The sequence below is a fragment of the Symphalangus syndactylus genome, chromosome 22 (assembly GCF_028878055.3).
Source record: "Symphalangus syndactylus isolate Jambi chromosome 22, NHGRI_mSymSyn1-v2.1_pri, whole genome shotgun sequence".
Classification (NCBI taxonomy): domain Eukaryota; kingdom Metazoa; phylum Chordata; class Mammalia; order Primates; family Hylobatidae; genus Symphalangus; species Symphalangus syndactylus.
In genome coordinates this window covers 76,561,581-76,583,032 of record NC_072444.2, presented here as the reverse complement: position 1 = coordinate 76,583,032, position 21,452 = coordinate 76,561,581, and the positions used below count along the sequence as shown (strand labels likewise).

Sequence of the window (21,452 nt, the reverse complement as noted above, 5' to 3'; positions counted from 1 at the left end):
GGTGCTGGGTGGGCCCTTCCCCTGGTGCTGGGTGGGCCCTTCCCCTGGTGCTGGGTGGACCCTTCCCCTGGCAGTAACGGGAGCGGAATAGTCGCCGAATGGCGGTGTCTTGATCTCCCTTGACCTGGCTTCGAGCCGCGGGCACGGCTGGGGCAGGCAGACTCCTGCCTCCCACCTGTGGGAACATTTTTCAGTCTCGCAAATGTTTCCAGGTTCATTCAGGAGCGTCCCCTGGAGGGGTGGCCCCGTCACACTGAGCTATGGGACCTCGAGTGCTGTGTCCCGTCCGCAGAGAGCAGAGTGTTCCTGGGCGCCAGCTTGTCCGGCCCCTATTTCATGGTCCGCGTGAATCCTGAGGCCCCGTTTCTCATCTCTGAGGAGGTGGAAAGTGCAGCTGTGGTTGGAGAACAGTGACATTTACGGAGCCGCCGCTCTGCGCCAAGCCCTGCAGTAACCAGCGTCTCGTGGGCCCTCGGTAGCTGTGGGCCCGGCCTGTGCTTGGGGTTTATGTACACAAGCTTTTATGTTTGTCCATCCTCACGTGGCCCTGTGAGTTATAGGAGGTGGCGTTTACCGCTGCGTAAAGATGAGGGAACTGGGGTTTAGAGAAGGAAAGTAGAGAGCCTCCTGGACCAGGCTCCAGAGCCCCCTCCCTAGGACCTGTTTGTCAGGGCTCTGCCCTCCCAGCTTGCCTGAAGGCCGAGGCTGCTGACGGACGGGCTGGGCAGGGCTGTGCTGTCACCCGGGGAGGCCGGTGTGACGCGTGGGCTGAGCGGGGAGGTGGGGCCGGGTTAGAGCATAGCCAGGAAACAGGCCTGAGAAGCCTGCTGCAGTTGGGGAAACTGAGGCCCGGAGAGGGAAAGGATGCGTCCAAGGCCGTGGCGTCCAGAGGCTGCTCTGGGACTCGGTCTTCCCACAGGGCAGAGGCGGGAGGAGGCAGGGACCCCACACCTCAGGCGGGCGGGTGTGTGTGATCCTTTCCCAATCCTCCCAGCTCCGTCTTCTCACCGCCGCCCCCCGGGTCAGGTCAGGGCGTTGCCTGGTGCCTGACCCTCCTTTGCCGACCAGGGCCTGGGTCTGTCGTTGATCGAGGTCCTGCAGCCAGTCGCGCCCCTGGTGACCTGTGGGGACTGTGTGCAGGGCCTGGGGGATGGTCGTCTCTTCTGCAGAGGCTGTGGTTTGCATACGAGAGCTGTGGTTCATGACCATCCGTTAATGATTTAAAATCCATGATCGATAATTCTCTTTAGAGGCCAGGCACAGCGGCTCGCAGCTGTAATCCCAGCGCTTCGGGAGGCCGAGGCTGGCGGGTCATTTGAATCCAGGAATTCGAGACCAGCCTGGCCAACATGGTGAAACCCCATCTCTACTAAAAATGTAAAAATTAGCCAGGTGTGGTGGTTTGTGCCTGTGATCCCAGCCACTCAGGAGGGTGAAGCAGGAGATTCGCTTGAACCTGGGAGGTGGAGGTTGCAGTGGGCCAAGATCACGCCGTCACTGCACTCCAGCCTGAGGGACAGAACAAGACTCCGTCTCAAAAAAAAAAGTTTTTTTAATAAAGGACTTTGCGCTATGCACTCACCATGGCTTGGTGAGTTCTTAGTACAACATCGTGAATTAGGTAGATGGGCACAGTGTTTCTCCTCTGAGGTGCTAGATGTACGGCGAGAGGGTGTAGACGAGGGGCCGGCCGTGAGGTGGGGGCCAGGCCTGGGGTGCTGCACGGTGTATGTGGGGCGGGGTAACCAGTGGAAATTTTAGGGTCTCCGTTTCTAATAGACGCTGAAAAGCACACGTAGCCGGCACATTAGCCCAAGAGCTCCTGGGTGCTTTTGCTTTAGGGTTACATTAAAATATTTACGTTCTTTTTTTAAAGTCAGCTTTATTGAGATATAATTCACATGCCATGTGATTCACCCACTTAAAGTCTGCCGCCCGGGGGCTTTCAGCTCAGAACTGTGCGTTCAGCACCACAGTTGATTTTAGCCCATTTTCCATGACTCCACAAAGAAATCCTTCACCATTCTGTCATCACTCCTCAACCTCCTTGTCCCCCTCCAGCCCCTGTCAAGCACTAGCCTACTTTCTGCTTCTTGATATTAAAAAGTTACTTATTCTGGATTTTCATGCAAATGGAATCACGCACTGTGTAGTCCTTCGTGACTGACACGTTTCCAAGGCCCTGGAATCTGCAGTGTGTAGTCCTTTGTGAGTGACATGGAGGGCCCTGGAATCTGCAGTGTGTAGTCCTTTGTGAGTGACATGAAGGGCCCTGGAATCTGCAGTGTGTGGTCCTTTGTGAGTGACGCGGAGGGCCCTGGAATCTGCAGTGTGTGGTCCTTTGTGAGTGACGTGGAGGGCCCTGGAATCTGCAGTGTGTGGTCCTTTGTGAGTGACGTGGAGGGCCCTGGAATCTGCAGTGTGTGGTCCTTTGTGAGTGACGCGGAGGGCCCTGGAGTCGTGCAGTGTGTAGTCCTTTGTGAGTGACATGGAGGGCCCTGGAATCTGCAGTGTGTAGTCCTTTGTGAGTGACATGGAGGGCCCTGGAATCTGCAGTGTGTAGTCCTTTGTGAGTGACGCGGAGGGCCCTGGAATCTGCAGTGTGTAGTCCTTTGTGAGTGACATGGAGGGCCCTGGAATCTGCAGTGTGTAATGCTTTGTGAGTGACACGTTTCCGAGGCTCAACTGTGTATGAGTTTTTGCAGGGCGGGTATTTTCAGCTCTCTTGGATATATTCCGGGGAGCAGTTGCCGGATCACATGACACCTGCGTTGAACTGTTGGAGGAGCTGACTGTCCGTTTTCTGCAGTGACTGCACCGTCTTGTAACCCTGCGAGCTCGTGCCGGGGCTCCAGTTTCTCCAGCTGCTCCTCAGTGTGTGCTGTCGTCTGTTTTTTGGATGGCGGCCATCCTGGTGGGGGTGGAGGGGTTTTGTGGTGGTTTTGACTTGCACGTCCCAGTGACTAATACTGGAGCGTCTTTCCATGTGGGCCCAGGGCCATTTACGTGTCTTCTTTTAAAGAAATGTCTATTCAGAGCTTTTGCCGTTTTGTTCAGTTGGGTTATTTGTCTTTTTGTTACTAAGTTTTAAGACGTCTTGGCCAGACACGGTGGCTCACGCCTGTAATCCCAGCACTTTGGGAGGCCGAGGTGGGTGGATCATCTGAGGTTGGGAGCTCGAGACCAGCCTGACCCACATGGTGAAACCCCGTCTCTACTAAAAGTACAAAATTAGCCAGGCGTGGTGATGCAGGTGCCTGTAGTCCCAGCTACTTGGGAGGCTGAGGCAGGAGGATCGCTTGAACCCGGGAGGCGGAGGCTGTGGTGAGCCGAGATCACACCACTGCACTCCAGCCTGGACAACAAGAGTGAAACTCGGTCGCAAAAAAAAAAAATCTTTACATGTTCTGAATACAAGACCCTTACCACATATGTGGTATCCTTTGAAGGACAAACTTAATTTTAGGAAGTCCAATTTAGTTACTTTTGCTATTGCTTGTGCTTTAGGGTTACATTAAGATATTTACGTTCTTTTTTTTAAGTCAGCTTTAAAAAAAGCTGTAATTATGTTTTAATGTTGAAAATATGTATGTTAGGTAAAGAGTGGTGCAGGAGGCGGTACCTGGACTTGGCACGGTCAGCGGAACAGGTGCGGCTTTAGGAAACACCACGTAGCCCCAGAGCGATGGGCCTGGCGTAGCCACTGTTGCTGTTTGACCTGAGTGTCCTCGCCTCCTGGAACGCAGCGTACCCATCCGAGAACAAGGGCGCTGGAAGAAGAGGTCTCAGGTGCTTGCAGGGCTGAACCCTTTTGACCTGGCCTAGGACACCGGGCACCGGCTTTCCAGCTTGGAGAAGTGGGGGACTGAGCATGGGTTTGAGTCCGGTGGACACACCAAGCAGGCTGTTGGCTGCAAATTCCATCTTGCGTCCTGGAAAGAACCTTCCAGGCATGCGGCGGCTGCCCATGACGCTGGCTGTGACTGCCTCCAGGTAGAAATATTCATTTAGTCATTCCACAAACACGGACTGCCGGGCCTGGCCCCCTGCCAAGCACTGGGAACACAGACGTGACTCAGACTCGAAGCCTGCGGGGTGTCTGACCTCTGGACGTGGGGAGGCCCAGCCACAGGTGCTGCCTAAACACTCCTCATCACTACACTCTCCTGTGCTTCACCGGAGACAGGCACCTACGTGTGTCCAGTCTCCCAAAGTGGCCCAGGAGGACAGGGCGTGGTTAACAGTGGGAGCCATGTACAGAGTGAACGGAGAAATGTACAAAAGAGGCGGAGTGAGCTAGTGAGCACAGTACCATATAGTTCAGAGACTCTAGCTGTGGGGGCAGCAGGGCCCGTGGCGTATGGAGAGGATGGGGCTGGGGGGGAGCAGGGCTCGTGGTGGTAGATTCCCAGCTTGTGGGGTGACATCTCACTGAGGAAAGGCCAGCTGGGAGCCGGGTCCTTGATGCTGGCCGGGGGGTCTTTCCCCAGAGACTCCTGCCCTCCCTGCACCTTCCAGCCTGGGGGTTTCTGGCCATCTGCCCCCTGGTGATGGGGCTTAGGAATTCAGATTTGTCTCGTGTTTGCCAGGCTGGGTTTAAAGTGTCTGGGGCGGGGTTCCCGCCCCCTGCGTCCGTCTCCCTTCATGTCCCGGTCCTGCTTTCCGGCCTTGGCTCAGCGTCTGGGGCCGATGCTCCATGGTGGGTCTCAGGACCTGCAGCCCTTCTCTGTTATAATCTGCTTTTCTTTCCTTTTGCAAAGAATAGAAACACGTATGCGTGTGTGTGTGTGTGCACGTGTGTGTGTGCGTGTGTGTGTGTGTGTGTGTGCGTCTGTGTCTCCCAAAGAGACTGTCTGCGAACAGCTGTCCCAAGGCCCAGGAATTCCTCCCAGCCAAGATATATGAACAGAGGCAGTTGCAGAAAGGCTTGTGGGCTGAGACGGTATTTCTAGATGCAGAAACTTTAGCCCTCCTTCCGGACTCTGACAAAACATGGCCCGCTGGGGCCTGTCTCCGGGCAGCAGAGCTTGAGCAGTGACGAGGAATTACAGGCAGGAGCAGGGGCCCACCCTGAACGGCCTCATCCCAAGCAGCATCGTACTGGTGTGAAGAGGCCCTGTGTCCTGTCTGACTGGCGCCCCATGACCCAGGCACAGCTCCGGGGCCACAGCCAGCGGCCCCCCAGGGGTGAGCAGGTGCAGCTCAGACAAAGCTTTCACAGGTGCCCTGGGGCTGCTGACCACCCGAGGCCTGTGGGGGAGGCAGACACAGCTTTGGTCTCGGCCTTGCAGCTGTGTGGGGCATTCTGTGGGACCTGTGTGCAGTGGGGGTGTTATTGGGGTCAGAGGCTTGCCCAGGCCCCTCCTGGGGTCGTCATCCCTGGCTCCTGTCACTTTCTCTAGGTTGTGACATGGTGGTCACAGACTGGCTGTGGGTGAGCTCCAGCCCCTCCTGGATGCCCCTTTTTAGGGTGGAGCTGCATTTGGTTGTTTGTGCATCAAGGGGGTAACGTGCACCTGGACCTGGGGGAATTTCAGGGCCGTCCTGGGAGGGGGTGCTGACATGGTGGCCTCAGGCTCGGCTTGTGGTTAGGTGTGTCACTGGAATGCACTGGATGGCAGACAGCTGCCCGGCACAGGGCGGCCCTAGAGAGGTGCGGCTTTCTCTGAAGCAGCTTCTGAGGCCTCCCTCGCAGCCGTGTCTAGGGCCAGGCAGAGGCGCCCGGAGGGTTCTCTGCAGTCCCACATAGCCACGTCTAGAGAGGGCAAAACAGATGCAATATTAATAAGAAAGATGGGAGAACAATGACCCGGGGTCCGCGCGTCACTGCAAAGCTTTCCATTTGTACGAGGAGAGGACTGAGAGATTCGATGATCACCTGGCTGGGGCTGGCCACAGTGGCCACCCTCAGAGGAAGAGGGGCCTGGCCGATGGTGGTGCACGTCGGCTGGGAGAGGAGGTGCAGCTGCTCTTTAATTGATGTTCTATCAATATTCCTGTTCGATAAGCCACCTGGGGTCCTGTACAGTGGGCCGAGGGCTGCCCGTCCCCATCGGCCCCGGGATGCTTTGTTAGCAGGACGTGTGAGGCCAGGAGCGGTGGGGTAGGGGTTGGACGCTCAGGCCTGCTGCCTGTGGGCTGGCTCTCGAACTTCCCCAGGCCTCAGCCTCCTCATCTGTGAAATGGGGTCACAGGAGCTGGCAGGCAGGCCACAGCGTTCACCGGGCAGCTCAAGCCCAGCCACAACCACACTGGCTGCTTTTCTCGATGAAGCAGGTATTTAGGTGTCCACGACGTGGCTGGGATCTTTCTGGCAGCTCCTCACCCCGCGGGCCTTCAGCACTTCCAGGCAGCCAGGGCCCCTTTCCGGTGCTTCCATCCTGGAGGGTCCCTCCGTGTGCCCTGTGGGGCCTCCGTCCAGTGCCACGCCGCGTGCTGCCACCTCAGTTCACCCGCACTGACCCTCGGGTGCGGCCCCTCTGATGCGAGTGCACGACCTGCTCGACGTCCCAGTAAGCTCGTGGCCCAGCCGGAGCTGAAGGGAGGCCGGGACGCCAAGCTCCAAGCCTGGTCAGAGGGAAGGCAGGGCAAGGTCTGAGCGACCAGTGTGTGGGCGGCGTCGTGCGGTCTCACGGCCGCTCTGACCCCTCCTGGCTCTCTGGACATGACCCGTGTCCACCACGTGGCCCAGCCGAGGACAGGGCTGGTCACTCCTCCATCCCACAGCTCACCCAGCCAATGCTTATTGATTGGTATAGATTGGGAAACTGAGGTGGGAGAGGTGACAGGAGCTGACACTGGCCCAGGACGGACAGATCACTCCAGCCCAGCCGGGAGCTGACACGGGCCCAGGACGGACAGATCACTCTGGTCTAGCCCAAACCCAGTGGCATGGATGGGACTTGCTCAGAACCTGTTAGCAGCTCAGGCAGGACACACAGTGAGGGTTCCCCAGTGCTCCCCACCGCACAGCGGCTACAGGGGACATGTCTCTGGGCATCATGGGTGGTGGTGGTGTTGGACGCACGGTTGCCTCTCTGCGGTTCTTGTCCTCTCTCCGTGATGCAGGAAGCCAGGCTCCACCTGGGGCAAGGTTTGAGTGGAGCATGTGACTTCATTGTCCAGGGCTGGGCAGGTGAACAGGTGGAGAATGGGGGAGGGGCTGGGGTCACTGCACGGACCCTGTCGTGAATGTGCACAGTCCGTGCTTGCTGAGTGCGTGGATGAAAAGTGAAGGACGCCCAGCCCAGGGCAGCAACGGCAGCCGGGACTGTCAGCGGGGTCTGAGGGAGGCGCGTTCCCTCTCAGAGTAGGGGCTTGGAATCCCGTACCTGAAGCAGCAGGAGGTGCTTGGGCCGTGGCTGTGCAGACCCCTCCTGGGACCTTGGCCGAAGGCCTTGGGACCCACAGGAAAAGCAATTCTGGCCAAGAGGACTGTCCGGCAGTCAGCCCGGGGTGTCCTGCAGAGACTCGGGTGAATCTGCCAGGCAGGGACCTGGCCTCCAGGGCCAGGGTAAGGACGGGGAGGGCAGGGGAGCCGGGCTCTCACTGGCTCTTCTCCTAGAGTCCGCAGGAGCTTGGGCTGCCAAGGCTGGGCCACGCCTGTGCCTGACGTGGGGTGGGCAGTGGGGCTGCCTCTGAGCTGGGAGCTCCTGCGAGCAGAGGGCTTGGGCTGATGTAACCCACTGAGGGCCCGAGGGAGACACAGGTGGTTCCTGTCGGGCTCTGCAGCTCCTCAGTCCCCTCGGGAGTCCCAGTGCTTGAGTTTCCCATCCCCAAAAGAGGGCTGCTAGCCAGCCTGGAGCTGAAGGGAACCCCAGAATTCAAGATGGACACTTCTGGCCAGCCAGCCTCAGACGCCAGGCTCCATGAACGGGGAGGTAGCAGCCCCAGGGGAGGGGGCTGAGCGCCGGGTGCCGCAGGGGAGAGGTCTGATCACCGGGTGCCACGCTGCAGCCTTTGCTGGCCCTCCCTGCCCCACCCTCGGTGACTGATGTAGGCGTCCAGCCCAGGCGTGGACGGGGTGGACAGGCCGAGGACAGGCAGCGTGGGAACGCTTAGCTCCTGCAGGGCTGTCCGAGGAGTTGGGTATGGAGCACAAGGTGGCCAATGTCAGGCCCTGCCCCGCACTGGCCAGTTCCCCTCAGGAGGACCGGGATGGACATGGCATGGATCAGAGGTCAGAGCCTGTGCAGGGCCCAGCCTGGCGTGGCCCAGATCCCCAAATACCACTACCTCTGGCAGAGATGCAGGGCAGCGCCTGTGAATAGCCGGAGACCCCGGGAGGCCTCTGGGCAGCTGGTGTCTCTCCTCCCTGGGGCTCCAGTGGGGTCTGGAGAGGCAGAGGGACAAAGAGGTCTGTATTTCCACAAGGCCTCCTGCTCCAAGTGCATCCAGGGGAGTGGAGAACGCCAAGAAATTGCGCAGCCTGCCAAAGCCGTGGAGAATAAATCTGCCTGGCAGGGACAAAGCCGGCCACGGACTTGGGAAACAGGGGTGGGAGACTGACGGGGGCCTCACTGTTGTCTGTGGGCTTTGTTGTCCTGGACCAGATGCAAACCTAGAGAGCATTGGTGGGCGCTGACGGAGCGTGGCCGAGACCCGCTGGCATGGAGCCCCTTGGTGGCCCACAAGGGCCCCAGAGAAACAGGAGCTGAGACCCCGAGGGTGAGCACTGGAGAGTGTGAATGAGCCCTCGGGGTGGGGGGGACTCCTGGAGACCAACCTTGCCAGGGGATGGTCCCCTGATTGTCAGGAGAACCCGGGGACGGTGCCTGCTCTGTGCTCACCGGGCTGGGCCCTGGGGATTGGGCAGACACAGCCCTGGGAGTGAGAGCTCAGGCTGGTGGGTCTGCAACCCCTGCAGACATCAGGACCTTTGCAAGGGCTGTGCAAGGTAGTGGGAAGGAAGGAAGGGGGTCTCTGCTCCTGAGCAAACTCTGGGGAAGACACTTGAGTGTGTGTGGGGTGGACAGGAGTTCTCCAGGGGCATCAGTCTTGGGAAACCTTCTAGGCACACGCCCCACGATCTAAGGCTCGGGGAAACAAAATGGTTTTGAGGACCAGTGAGGGATCAGTTTGGAATTTCGAAGGATTTTCTGTTCTGCTGATAAAAATTCATGTTTCTCTCCACTGTGGCCTCACCGGTTCCAAAGGCAAACAGATTGCCCAATGGGCTGGGTGGGTGTGGACCCAGCAGAGGCCTGGGCCTGACCAGACCTGGACAAGGACCCCTTTGTGTGTCCACGCTCGGTGTGGGCCGGCCTCCAAGCCGCTCCTCACCCTGGGTCTGGCCGGGCAAAGCTGCCTGGCTCTCAGGAGCTCCTGCTGACTCCCTGGGGGAAGCCAAGCCGAGGCCCATTGCAGGAAGGTTGATCCACCTCATCGGAAGCTGCCGGGACCCCCACATGCCTCCCTCGCTGTGGTGGGGACCCTGTGCCCAGAGCTGCTGGCTCCTGGCGTGCCTGTGGCCTCCTGGGTCCTGCCTGAGAGCCTGTCCCTTATAAACTCAGGCAATTAGGCCCTTGAGCGGAGGTCAAGTCCATTCTCCTCTCACCCCTGCCCTGCCCAGCAGGGCCGCTGGGCCCACCGGGCACCTGCTGTGGCTGGGGACGCTGCTCAAGCCGGTTCCCACCTCAAGTGGAGCTTAAATTCCCAGGGGGCGTGGTCAACGCACATGTGAACAAATACGCAGGAACGTTTCAGAGAGGGGTGACGCGTGGAGGGACTGAAACGGAGCGTGGCGGAGACGGGCTTGGCGAAGGGAGTGTTGTTCCACTGACCTTCTGGCGTCTCTGCCTGGGGAAGTCCTGGGAGGCGGCGCTGGAGCTGAGACCTGAACGGCATGGTCGACGGCAGGGGGAGGTCTGGAGTGGAACATTCCTGCAAGGGCCTGCGCTGGCCACATGTGCGGGGGAGAGAGGCCGGAGGGAGGGCGGGACCCGTGCACACAAGAAACTCCACGTGGTGTGCAGGTCATCTGGTGCTGGAGCGTAGGAGGCCTGGGGTGGTCGGCTGCACTTTCCCTGGGCACCCGGCCGTCACGTCCTGGGGAGCAAGGACAGGAGGCCTCCCATGCCTGAGAAATGAGAGCCCGGATGGTGGGCCCAGGGCACAGGGCACAGCCTCATCTCCAGCAGGGCAGGGAGCTGCGGGAGCCCTTCTCAGCATCTGGGCACTCGGGAGGGAGGGGCCTGTGCGGAGCCAGAACTTTGCAAGTTGGGAGACAGGGCAGGGCTGGGGGCCACGCGGGGATGTCAGAAGGTCCAGGGCAGCTGCGCTGTTGTGTTTTGTTTCTTAGAAAGCCTCTCAGTGGATGTGATGGGTCAGCCGGGAGTGAACGCCCTGTGAGAGTCGGGGCAGGCCTGGTCCAGCCCCCGGCAGTGAGGATGGAGGGACTCGGGTGTCCAGAGCAGCCCAGTGCTGCAGATGGGTACTGAGAGCAGCCGGGGACACCGCCAGCCTCCACTGTGGTCCCAAGTCTTGCAGGTCCTCAGTAAGGGAGTGGATTGCCCTGGCACAGGCGCAGGAAGCAGATGCCTGGTGAGGAACAGCCTGAAACCCCCAGGCCCAGGGCTGGCACTGAGAGGGGAGTGCACAGGTGTCCACAGAGGCCCTGCCCCTCCCGGGGGCTCTGAGACCCTGGGGCCAGGATCACAGCAAGAGGTGAAGTGAGGGGCCCCGAGGTGCCAACCAAAGGCTGGAGAGCAGCCCAGCACAGGGGAAGCAGCACCATGGCAGGCGGCGTGCCTGGAGTGCTGCTTGGTGCTGGGGGTGGGCGTGAGCGTGTGCTCATGTGTATGAGTAGGTGGGCGTGCGGGTGTGCATGCCTGTGTATGCATGTGTAAGGGTGTGTGTGTGCATGCATGTGCTGTGTGGGTGCACGTTTGGGCATGCATGTGTATATGTGTACACATGTGTGTGTGTGCATGTGCTTGTGTGGGTGCACATGTGGGTGTGCATGTGTGGCATGTGTACATGTGTAACGTATGTGTAAGGGTGTGCATGTGGGCGTGCATGTGTGGGCTTGTGTACCCACGTGTGCATGTGTGTGTAAGGGTGTGCATCTGCTGTCATGCAGGTGCTGTGTGGGCGCATGTGTGGGCATCTGTACGTGTGTGTGCCTGTGCATGTGTATGTGAGGGCATGTGTGTGTGCACACGTGTGCATGTGCATAATGTGCACACCCATGCACGTGTGTGTAGGCTTATGTGAATGTGGGGGAGTGTGCACGTGTGTATGAATGGAACCCGTGTGTGTTCCTATGAAGGGCAGTTGGGACCAGGGCTGGTCCCCAGTTCTCAGCAAGAGGGCCTGGGGCAAGCTCCCTTCTGTCTGAAGCCTGAAGTGTGGGTGTGTAACTTGTCCCAGCCTCACAGAGACAGAGACTTGGGGATTTCAGTGCTGTCGGATCGTCCGCCGGGCTGCAGGCTCCACGGGGGGTGGGCGCTGAGTCTTAACTTAGCTCAACATGTGTCCACAGCACTAGCCACATAGTAGGGGCTCAGTACGTGGTTCTGGGCAAGTGAATGAACACAGAGCCTGCTGGGGTAGAGGCCAAGGAGCCCGTCTGTCTCGCCCTCCAGGGCTGTCCTGGTGGCTGTGGGCCCGGCAGAGGCAACCACTGCAAACGATGCAGGAGGAGCAGAGGGGCAGGCGGGCGCGTGTTGGGGCAGATGCCGTGGGGCGGACGGACGTGTCCCTGCAAGTGACGTCTGCAGTCGGCTTGTCTGTGTGGGGGCGTCCCGGCTGCTGCAGCGAGCCCCGTGGGGACGGCACCTGGTGCCTGCAGATCGTTCAGCCTGCAGCCGCCGTCGCAGGGAGGGGCCCTTACGTGGCGCCGCAGGTGGTCCTGGCGTTGGCCTTGCCGGTCCCAGGTAGAGGATGTTCGTGTCGCTTCCGGTTTCCTGGCTTATTTTTATAGTCAGAAGAAAAGCGAACTTTTTTCATTTAAAGAATAGCCCGGAAATGAGCTTTCGAGAGACTCTTCGGGGTCCCCCGCCCCAGGCATCTCAGAAGCACGGAAGGACGAGGAGGCTGAATGGGCGCTGCCCTGAGGGGCACCTGGGACCCCTGAGCCTACCCGGCCCTCCACCCCAGGACCATCCTGTGTCTTCCCCGGGCTCCCAGCCCGCCAGCACCATCACGGGGGTCACACGGTGGCTGTCCCCTGAGCCTTCTCTCATTACGCAGAACGGCACCGTCACGGGGTCGCACGGCAACTGTCCCCTGAGCCTTCTCTCATTGCGCAGAACAACCTGGGTTTCACTGAGCTCCATGAGACCGGATGGGAGAAGAAGCAGGGGTGATCTTGGGGGCAGATGCCAGGGCTCACCTGACCTGCTGGCGTCTGTGGCCTGGAGTGCGATGGAGGCCTTTGGAGAAGGAGCTGCACCTCCCAGACCCGCTGGGTTCAGCCTGGGCCCACTGCAGGCCGCCCTCTTGGAGTCCACGTGCCCCATGTCCCCCCACAGAGGACGGATTCCCTTCCTCTGCCTCGCGACCGGGGGAGCTCTCTGAGTCCCCGGAGAAGGCTGGCTAGGAGGGGCCCTGGAGGGTCACAGTGCTGGGGGTGGAAGGTTTGAAGACAAAATCAACGTTAACAGCGTGTCTCCTGCGTGGGCTGACTCAGAGGGGCGTGCCACAAGGCCTAGTCACCCTCACAAGAGTCCCGGTGCTGACCAGCCAAGGACGAGGGCCCAAGGCTCAGGGAGGAGGGAGTCGCTGTCCCGCAGCCACACGGCCGCCCGGCTGGGCCTCTCAGGTGGCCCCGTGTGCCCCCCGGTCGTGGCCCCCACACCAGGTGGTGTTAAGAGACTCCACCCTCTCGCAGGTCTGTGGGGACCGGCACAGGCGGCCGTTCCACCCCATTGCCCACGACAGGCCCGAATCGGCTGGGGCTGGAGCCTCTGGCCGCTGAGGTCACTCTGGCTTGTCCAGACGCCCCAGTGATTTACTGGTGGCGAAAGTTACATCAACTGAGGCTGGCCACAGAAGGTGGCTGTCTTCTCCTACCCACACCTGGCAGCTAGACGTTTCTTTGCTTAATAAGTAAAAGGAAATTATTAACAATTACATAACCATTGCAGAGAATCTGACAGGGAAATGAATAAATGGTAAAAACAGCAAAACCCTCAGAGAGTGCGGTTCTGGGCCCTGCACCCACTTTGCAGATGGGGAAGCTGAGGCCTGTTCCTCCAGCTGTCCAAGCCCACGCTGGCAGCCGCCCCTCGGCTGTTCCGATTAGACCTTCTCAACCTCCCCAGGCCGTCTGACACTGGCCGACTGAGGGTGTGTGTTTCTGTGGGGGCGCCTGGAAAAGATTATCCCGTTTGTTGAAAATCAAAGAGTCATTTTTTTTTCCCAAAAACATTTCCCTGAACGGCAATATTGAGGGTCTTTTTGTATGTTCTCCAGTTATCATGGTCACTGGTGTGCTGCTAGTGTGTGGGCCGTCGTTCTAATTGTCATGAAAGGGAGGGAAGATTAAAAGGATGGGGAAGAAAATATGGCCTTCATTTTCCTTGTACTGGGGACGAAAATGGAAGCCAGGGTATTTCATTCAAAAGCAGTTTGATCAGGTCTGGTTGTTTTTCATGCCACAAAAGGAAACTGCAGATTTAAGATCTTAAACAAACAGAGAACGGGCTCAAACACAAGCCCCTAAGTATGGATTTAGTTTATTTTTCTTACTGATGTTTTTTTAAACATCTAGGGCTCCATGGAGGAAAAACAAGATTGTAACAGTAACCTTGGTGCTAAATATTTAATCCTGGTTTAGTAGTTAGTAGCAGCTTACCCTTTTATTACTTTGAAATGAAAGGAAGAATCACAAGGGTTTCAGTAAGAAAGACGTGTGCACCTGTGTTTTCAGGCTACTGGGGAGCCCGCGTTCATTTCCTCTCTACTCGTACTGCCCTGAGTCCTATCCATGAATACTGGATGAGCCGGCAGAAACGTGTTTAACAATACGGTGGGTCTGAAACTTTCAAGCGATTCTTTCTCCCTGTTTGCTTTTGAAATAAAGTCTAAACCATCACAATTATTTTTAAGTGGAAATGACTTTAGACTTTCTTTACAGTTGCAAATCATTGAATCATTTTAAAATGGATTTTCATTAAATTGACTGTAAGAGGTTGAAGAGCCTCTGCTGAGATGATTTTCCAGCCAAAGAAATGATTTTCTCCTTCTTCCGTGTCTCACGTTGAAGAGCTGGTGCAGAGGATTCCTGCAGACCCGGGAGGGGTACATGGGGCCAGTTAGGAGGGTCCTAGGGTTCACCTGAATGGTTCTAAAGCCCTCGCAGCGCCACACCGACCCGTGAGAGCTGGTGGGGGACGGCGGGCACGGTCAGGTGCGCAGGCCTGTGCCTGTGTAACGAAACACCGGGAGGAAATCCATCCACCTGGCATGGTGGTGAGGCCCGCGGCCAGTCAGAGAAATTCTGAGAAAATAAAAGGTCAGTAGGCGACCGCTGCCCTGGGCAGGGTCTTGGCTCGGTGCTGCCTGCCCCCGTGGGTTCTGAAGAAGGCGGTTTCATTGGAAAAGCTCGGAAATCTCTGGTCCTTAGATGGTAGGGGATCTCGTCGGTGTGGCTGTCTCAGACTGTGAGGACTCAGGCCCCTCTGCTGGGTTGGGGAGACCCCAAGACTGGCCACCCAGGGGGCTGGTGTCATGGCTCAGTGTGGGGTCAACAAGCCAGGTCCGTGTCCCTCCCCTGTGAGGGGCTGACACCGCCATGGGGGCCGTGGAGGGTGGAAGGGGAGACACCCGCTGCCTTTACCCCCAGCTCTCCTCTGAGGGCAGGGTTTCCACAGAGCCAGTGTGAGCCAGGGAATGACGTGTCCCAACAAGAAGCTCAGGTTTGGACGACTGGTGCCTGGAGCTGAGGTCCTTAGCGTCTCAGCACAGCTGCCAGCCTCCGCGGCACCTGTGGATCCATCCCACGTCCTCCACCAAGAGCGACCTGACTGAACAGCCGCCACGACTCATACGGCCCCCGCTGACGGCGTGAGTGGGGTCCCGGGCAGCCTCCTCAGCGTGTTTGTGATCCTGATCTAGAACAACTGCATGCTGGCTCCAGGGTCCCACGCTGGGGGTTCCTGCTCGGAAACTCAGCCCTGGGAGCCACTTCCAAGACCGCCCACCAGGCATCTCGTCCATGGATGGGGATCACAGCCAGGGCAAGTAGCAACACCAGGACCCGTAGTCGGGCCACACCCTGCCCCCTCACGCACCCCACCCCCCCACCACCAAGATGCCTCCCCTTCAGCCCCACGGGGGCCACTCTAGGACCAGAAGCAGGGAAATGTCGCACCCAGGAGGGGCTCTTCACATCCGGGCGAGGTCTCATCACAACCTTCAGCACCTCTGGGTGTGTGTGAGATAGGCAGATTGTCTGGGCTCCGACGTGTGGGAAGTGAGTTCCCTTCCGCGTGCACATGAGGCAGCCCCCTTTGCTGTGAGGAATGCATTTTCTGGGAACTTTGCTGCAATGTGTTCTGGCTGGTGTAGAAATAATTCCGCACATCGCCGCCCTCCGGTCCTTCCTGGGCCCTGTGCCATTCTCATTCCCAGTTCTCCTGACTCCCACACGGCTGCTGATAAAGAGCTCCTGTGTTGAGCGGGACGGCCTTGGCTGCAGCTGGTCCGGGTCGTGGCCGAGCCCAGTGGGGCCCCTCCTGCCTGCAGCCCTGTGGCTGGAGAGCTCGCCGTCCTCACGCAAGCAGTCCAGACCACAGCGGTGGCACATCGTGAGAATGACAGATGGGGGATGAGCGGGTGCCAGGGGTTTTAAATAAGACGGCCGCGTTTTGCCAAACATCTCCCCCACGGGGCTGGAACAAGTGACGCCGAAATGGGCAGGAAGTGTGGACCACGACCTCGGGAGCCGAAAGGTAGTGCCACAGTCACTGCCAGGGAGAGCCCCTCACCTTCCCGAGCTCTGCCGGCTGAAAGCCTGGCACTAAACAGCTTAATATATCTCGCTAATGACAGGTGGTGGTTTTCTGCTGTGTGAGTGATGAGAAGATTACCCAAGATAGAAAGGCTAATTTCTGCCTCCGTGCCTTCATTTAGTGAGTCAGGATCTAGTGTGTTTGGGGGAATAAGAAAGTGTCTGTCTTATCTAGTTTTTGGCCTCCCTGAGTTTGGCTCTGGAGAAGGGAATCCAAGGAAATGGGATAGAAAGATGGGGTGGGGGGATGGGGAAGGACCAGCTCGCCGCTTCCGGGACTGTCTGGAAGGTGCCCCGAGTACCTCAGGCCCTAGCCGTGGAACCTGTAAACGTCACCTTCTCTGGAAGAGGGGTCTTTGGAGATGTGATTAAATTAAAGACTTCGAGATGAGGACTTTCCCTGGGCCCGAAATGCAATCCCCTGTCCTTATAAGAGGGAGGTGGAGGGAGATTAAATGCAGAGGAGGAGGCCAAGGGAAGGGGTTGCAGGGATGCGGTCACAAGCCAGGAGCTGCTGGAGCCCCCGAGCTGGGAGAGGCAGAAAGGATCCTCCCCGGAGTCTCCACAGGGAGCTCGGCCCCACCCACACCTCAGCCTTGCATTTCTTGTCCCCAGGACGAGGGGCGGGGAACAGATCCCCATGGCTTAAAGTGCCCCTGTCTGTGGTTATTTATTACAGCGGAGCCTCGTGGCTGGACCTCTGTGTCCCGGCGTTCAGAACACCAGGAGCCCTTCACGAGGCTCCTGTGGGGCCGTGGGTGGACGGAGGGTGGCCGGGCCGTCTGGTCCGCATGCCTCATCCTGGCCGGTGACCTCAGACAGGTCCTTGGTGTCTCCCCGATTCAATGTTCCCATCTGTAAAATGGGTGGAAAAACACCTGCCCCATAGAGCCTGGTATTAGATGAGTCGTGATACAGAAAGCTCTGAGGATAGAGCCTGGCATGTGGAACGTCCTGTCTGTTTACTGCTCTCAATAATATACTGAATAATACCTACCGGTAAATGAAGGGAAAAGTGCCACATCAACCTGGCTTCAGTGTGGACCCGCTGCTGGACCCCGGTGGGTCCTATAGCTGCAGCTACTTGGGAGGCTGAGGCGGGAGGTTCGCTTGAGCCCGGGAGGTTGAGGATGCAGTGAGCTATGAAAGAAAAGACAGCCAGGGAGATGATGCTGGAAGACACAGGCTAGGGTGGTCCAGGCCAGGGCAGCGAGTGCAGAGGCAGGAGCAGCAGCCCCAGCAGGACCCTCCCATCCAAGCATCAGGAAGGCTGGCGTGGCCGACCCCAACCATCATGCAGTCGGGAGACAGGAGTGGGTGCACTGAGGGGGTCTGTTCCGGGGCAGCGAGGACCCCTGGAGGGCAGAGCAGGAGCAGCAGCATGTTCGGGGAGCCTGGGGTGGCCGGGGCTGGAGACGTCATCTGACACTTGCGTGTGGTGAATGACACGCATCAGTGGGGCCCTGTGGGAGGAGGGTCCCGGCACCGAGGGTCCTGTGGGAGGAGGGTCCTGTGGGAGGAGGGTCCCAGCATCGAGGTTCCCGTGGGAGGAGGGTCCCGGCATGGGGGTCCCGTGGGAGGAGGGTCCCGGTGTGGAGGGTCCTGTGGGAGGAGGGTCCCGGCATCGAGGGTCCCGTGGGAGGAGGGTCCCGGCACCGAGGGTCCTGTGGGAGGAGGGTCCTGTGGGAGGAGGGTCCCAGCATCGAGGTTCCCGTGGGAGGAGGGTCCCGGCATGGAGGGTCCCGTGGGAGGAGGGTCCCGGTGTGGAGGGTCCTGTGGGAGGAGGGTCCCGGCATCGAGGGTCCCGTGGGAGGAGGGTCCCGGCACCGAGGGTCCTGTGGGAGGAGGGTCCTGTGGGAGGAGGGTCCCAGCATCGAGGTTCCCGTGGGAGGAGGGTCCCGGCATGGAGGGTCCCGTGGGAGGAGGGTCCCGGTGTGGAGGGTCCCGTGGGAGGAGGGTCCCGGCGTGGAGGGTCCCGTGGGAGGAGGGTCCCGGCTGAGGTGATCCAGCAGCCGCACTGTGTGGCCTGGGCTGGGGATGGTGTTCTTGGTAAGCCCAGTGTGGTCAGGAGGCTGCCTGCCTGTTTCCAGGAGGGTGAGCAGGAGGCCTCAGGCACAGAGGAGCATCTGTGAGGGGCGCGTGCATCTGGCTGAGTGGGCGCCTGGCGGTGTGTGCAGGCTTCCCGGCTCTTACGGCCTCTCAGGCACCGGGTCTTTTTCTGCCTGTCTGGCAGGGTTTGGGAGGTGGTGGTTTTCCATATGGTTGGTGTTTGGCCCACCCCTCTTTGGGCCTCAGTTTCCCATCTGTGCCCAGGGGCCTGGGGCGGCCCCTGCCCAGGGTTCTGCCTGATGGTTTGCTGTTGGTCTCCGCCACTGACCCGGCATCCGTTCCATCAGCCTCGTCAGGCTGTCCCTGCTTTGTGGAACACGCTGACCCGGGGAAGGCATCTGGCTCCCCCATCAGACTGGACGCCCCTTTCCCTGCTCGGCCGCCGGCCCGGCTGGGTAGCAGCGGGAGCAAGGAAGGACAGTGGCTCTTTGCTGACGCCCTGAGCTGCCTCCTCTGCAATGCTTCTTGGAAAAACCCCGGGGCACACCCCACTCCCCATCTACCTGGAGAGGGTGGGAGTTGGGGGCCCTGTACAGGGATACTTTGCCTGCCCCGTCTGTTCTCCCATGTGTCCAGTGGAGAGAACGCGGCCCAGGCCCCCACCTCTCAGACCCCGTCCAGGGACATCCCGTGGCCCACAGAGCCGTCTCCTTCCTGGACAGAGCAACCCTCACGCCTGCACACGTGGCCCTGGGTCGGGGCCACGGTGCTCCTGGGTCACTGCCTGCACTGGCCGTCTCCGTGACTGTAGAGTAGGGTGTCCCGAAGGTTTTGCAAATCAATTCACTGAAACTGCTTAGCACAGCGCTCAGTGCAGAGTGAGAGCCACATAACTGTTGGCTTCTAGTCCCTCATAGGCGTTGGTAATAAGCTGCCAGTTTCCTCTATTTTTAACCAAAGCAAACGTTTTCTGTTTTCCCACAAACTGAAGAGCGTTGAAATGTTTGTTAGCAGCAACAGTGGGAACCGTTCTATGAGGAAGTGACATGTGGTCCTAACAGCGGTTGGAGGGGCCAGCTCCGGGAAGGCCTCGCGCCTCGGCTGACCAGACCCTCGACCATGCTGGGATCATGCGCGCTGCAGGATGGGGCACCCGGCGTGGTGTCCCTCCCGCTGAAGCCACAGTTGTTAAGCAGCCCTGGATTTGGGAGAAACAAGGATCCTCTCGGAGCCAGGACCTCTCCAGGGATGGGTCATGGTGCCAGACCTCAGCCCGCAGCCCCAGCCTTCCTGAGAGGGGCCCAGATCCGGGAGGAAACAGGGACGTTGGGAACAGCAGGAGCCGCTGTGTGGTTTTTGGAGGGCCTTGAAGAACAGAGCACAGGCCTGAGTCAGACCCCTGGTTCCCGTCCAAGCCATGCCATGTTCTAGCCGTGCGATTCTGCAGATGCTCCCGTCTCCTTCCAGACCTCGGTTTCCTTGTCTTTAAAATGGGGGCAGCCGTGAGGACATGTCGCCCGGCCCAAGGATGCACGAGTGGTGTTTGTCACCCTTTCTCTGGCTCCTTGGTGAACAGCAGCGCCTTCTCTCGATCATTCTGTGTCATTTCCTAAGTGTCATGAGCCTCAGCATTGATGGCCTGACCGGATTTGGAGGAAACAGGTCGTAATTTCGCAGCCTTTCCCAGCTGGGGCTAAATCACCATGTCCATCTGCCCTGCCTTCGTGTGGCTGGGGATCCTATATTCCCCTCCTTGGCTGCTGGAACAACTCACCACAAACGTAGTGTCTTCAGACAACACAAGCGCCCTCTTCCCAGCCCAGAGTGCAGGGGTCTAAAAGGACGTGCAGGCTGAGCTCCCCGGGGAGGCTGAGGGAGGAGCCGTGTCCTGGCCCTTCCAGCTCCTGGAGGCGCCTGGGGCCCTTCCTCCACCCTGAGAGCCGGCCGCTCAGCGTCTGCTGCAGTCAGTGCCTCCCGCCACGCCAGGCAGCAGTCACAGGTCCTGGGGTTCAGATGCGGACAACTTTGGGGGACCGTTATTCTGCCAGCCACGAAAGGCCCAGGAGAGGTCAGCTCAGTCATTCTCACTTTAGTATGAATAATCACAATTAGTACACCTCCTGTGTTGTTTTTCAGAGCTGAGGGAAGTCCTTCTAAGGGAAGGGGTTTGGGTGTGGCCAGCTCTGGTGGGAGGGAGAGAAGGATGCACAGTGTGGGGGGCTGCAGGCAGCTCCTGGGAACTGGTGCTGAGCAGACCCTGGAAGGTGCGGGCATCACAGCTGCTCATTGCCTCCCTGGGGGCTGCCTTCCTGCGCCTGCCTTTCTGGTGCCCTTTGAGGCCCAGGGAGGCCGTCCCGGCAGGTGGAGGCGTGACATTTGTGGGGCCTTCCTTAGCAAGGAGGGGTACACGAGAGCCTCTTCCTGGGCTCGGCTGCCAGGATTTCACCCGGTTCTGCCGAGTCCCCCTCTTCATGCCCTCAATGGGACGCTGACCTCAGAGCTGCGGCCTGGGCCTGTTTCCTCAGCTGGGCTTTTACAAGGGCGACAAGCCCCGTCGGGAATTTTGAAGTCAGCCTTTAAAACTTTTCACTGCTGCCCAGGACTGAGGCTGGGTGTGGCCAGGTGCAGCTTGATCTGGCCTCACAGGCAGTGGTCGGGGGTCCCAGGCCCTGACCACTCCCTGTATCGGGGGTGGCAGGCCGAGGGCAGGGCCGGCGTGGCAGGACCCGGACTCCTCCTGAACCCCGGTCTTCTGGGGCCTCAGGCTGTGGGCGTCTCCCGTGTCTGACGCAGGCGGCTTTGCTGAGAAGGTTCTTGGGGAGGAGGAGCTGCTGCATGGGGCCTGCGGCCCCCGGCACCGTCAGGGCATCCCCGGGCCCGGTGTCTGCCCTCAGCATGTGGCTCCTTCGTGCACAGTTCAGTAAGTGACTTAGGAAGAACAGAAAGGCAGGTGTTGAAAATCTGCCCTGTCCTTCCTGCACTGAGGCTATCCTGGCAGAGTCATGTGGAAGGTTTGGGACGGACAGCCCGGCCCAGGCCCTCCCTCTGTGGCCCAGCAACTCCCGTCCCTGCCGTTTCTCCGAGATGAGTTCCGAGAAGCCCACAGCGCTGCATGTCTCACGGGGACCTCGGCACCCCCTTTCCAGGAGCCCCCACACCAGCACCCCTCTCAGCTGCATTGCAACGCTGCGGCTAGGCAGACAGGGTGGGGCTAGGCAGGGAATGGGCCACAGTCATGCCAGGAATGGGCCACGGGCCACTTGCTTCTCGGAAGTTCCCTGTGTGTTGAAAATGAGAGAAATGTCACATCACGTTAGCCCAGGCTGTGGCATTTTCAAACTGTTTACACTGAGCCCAGGCTGCGGCATTTTCAAACTGTTTACACTGAGCATGCTGGCGTCTTCTGTCCCCACGGTCCAGGGTATCCGGCGCCTTCTCAAATGCCAGA

The 21,452-nt window shown here is 59.3% G+C and overlaps 1 protein-coding gene across 1 annotated transcript in view; it reads left to right on the top strand.

Annotated features, from left to right (window-relative positions):
- The window catches only part of FAM20C (FAM20C golgi associated secretory pathway kinase), a 62,359-nt gene that overhangs the window by 17,117 nt on the left and 23,790 nt on the right, over positions 1 to 21,452 (top strand). The gene's annotated exons all lie outside the window — the stretch shown is intronic.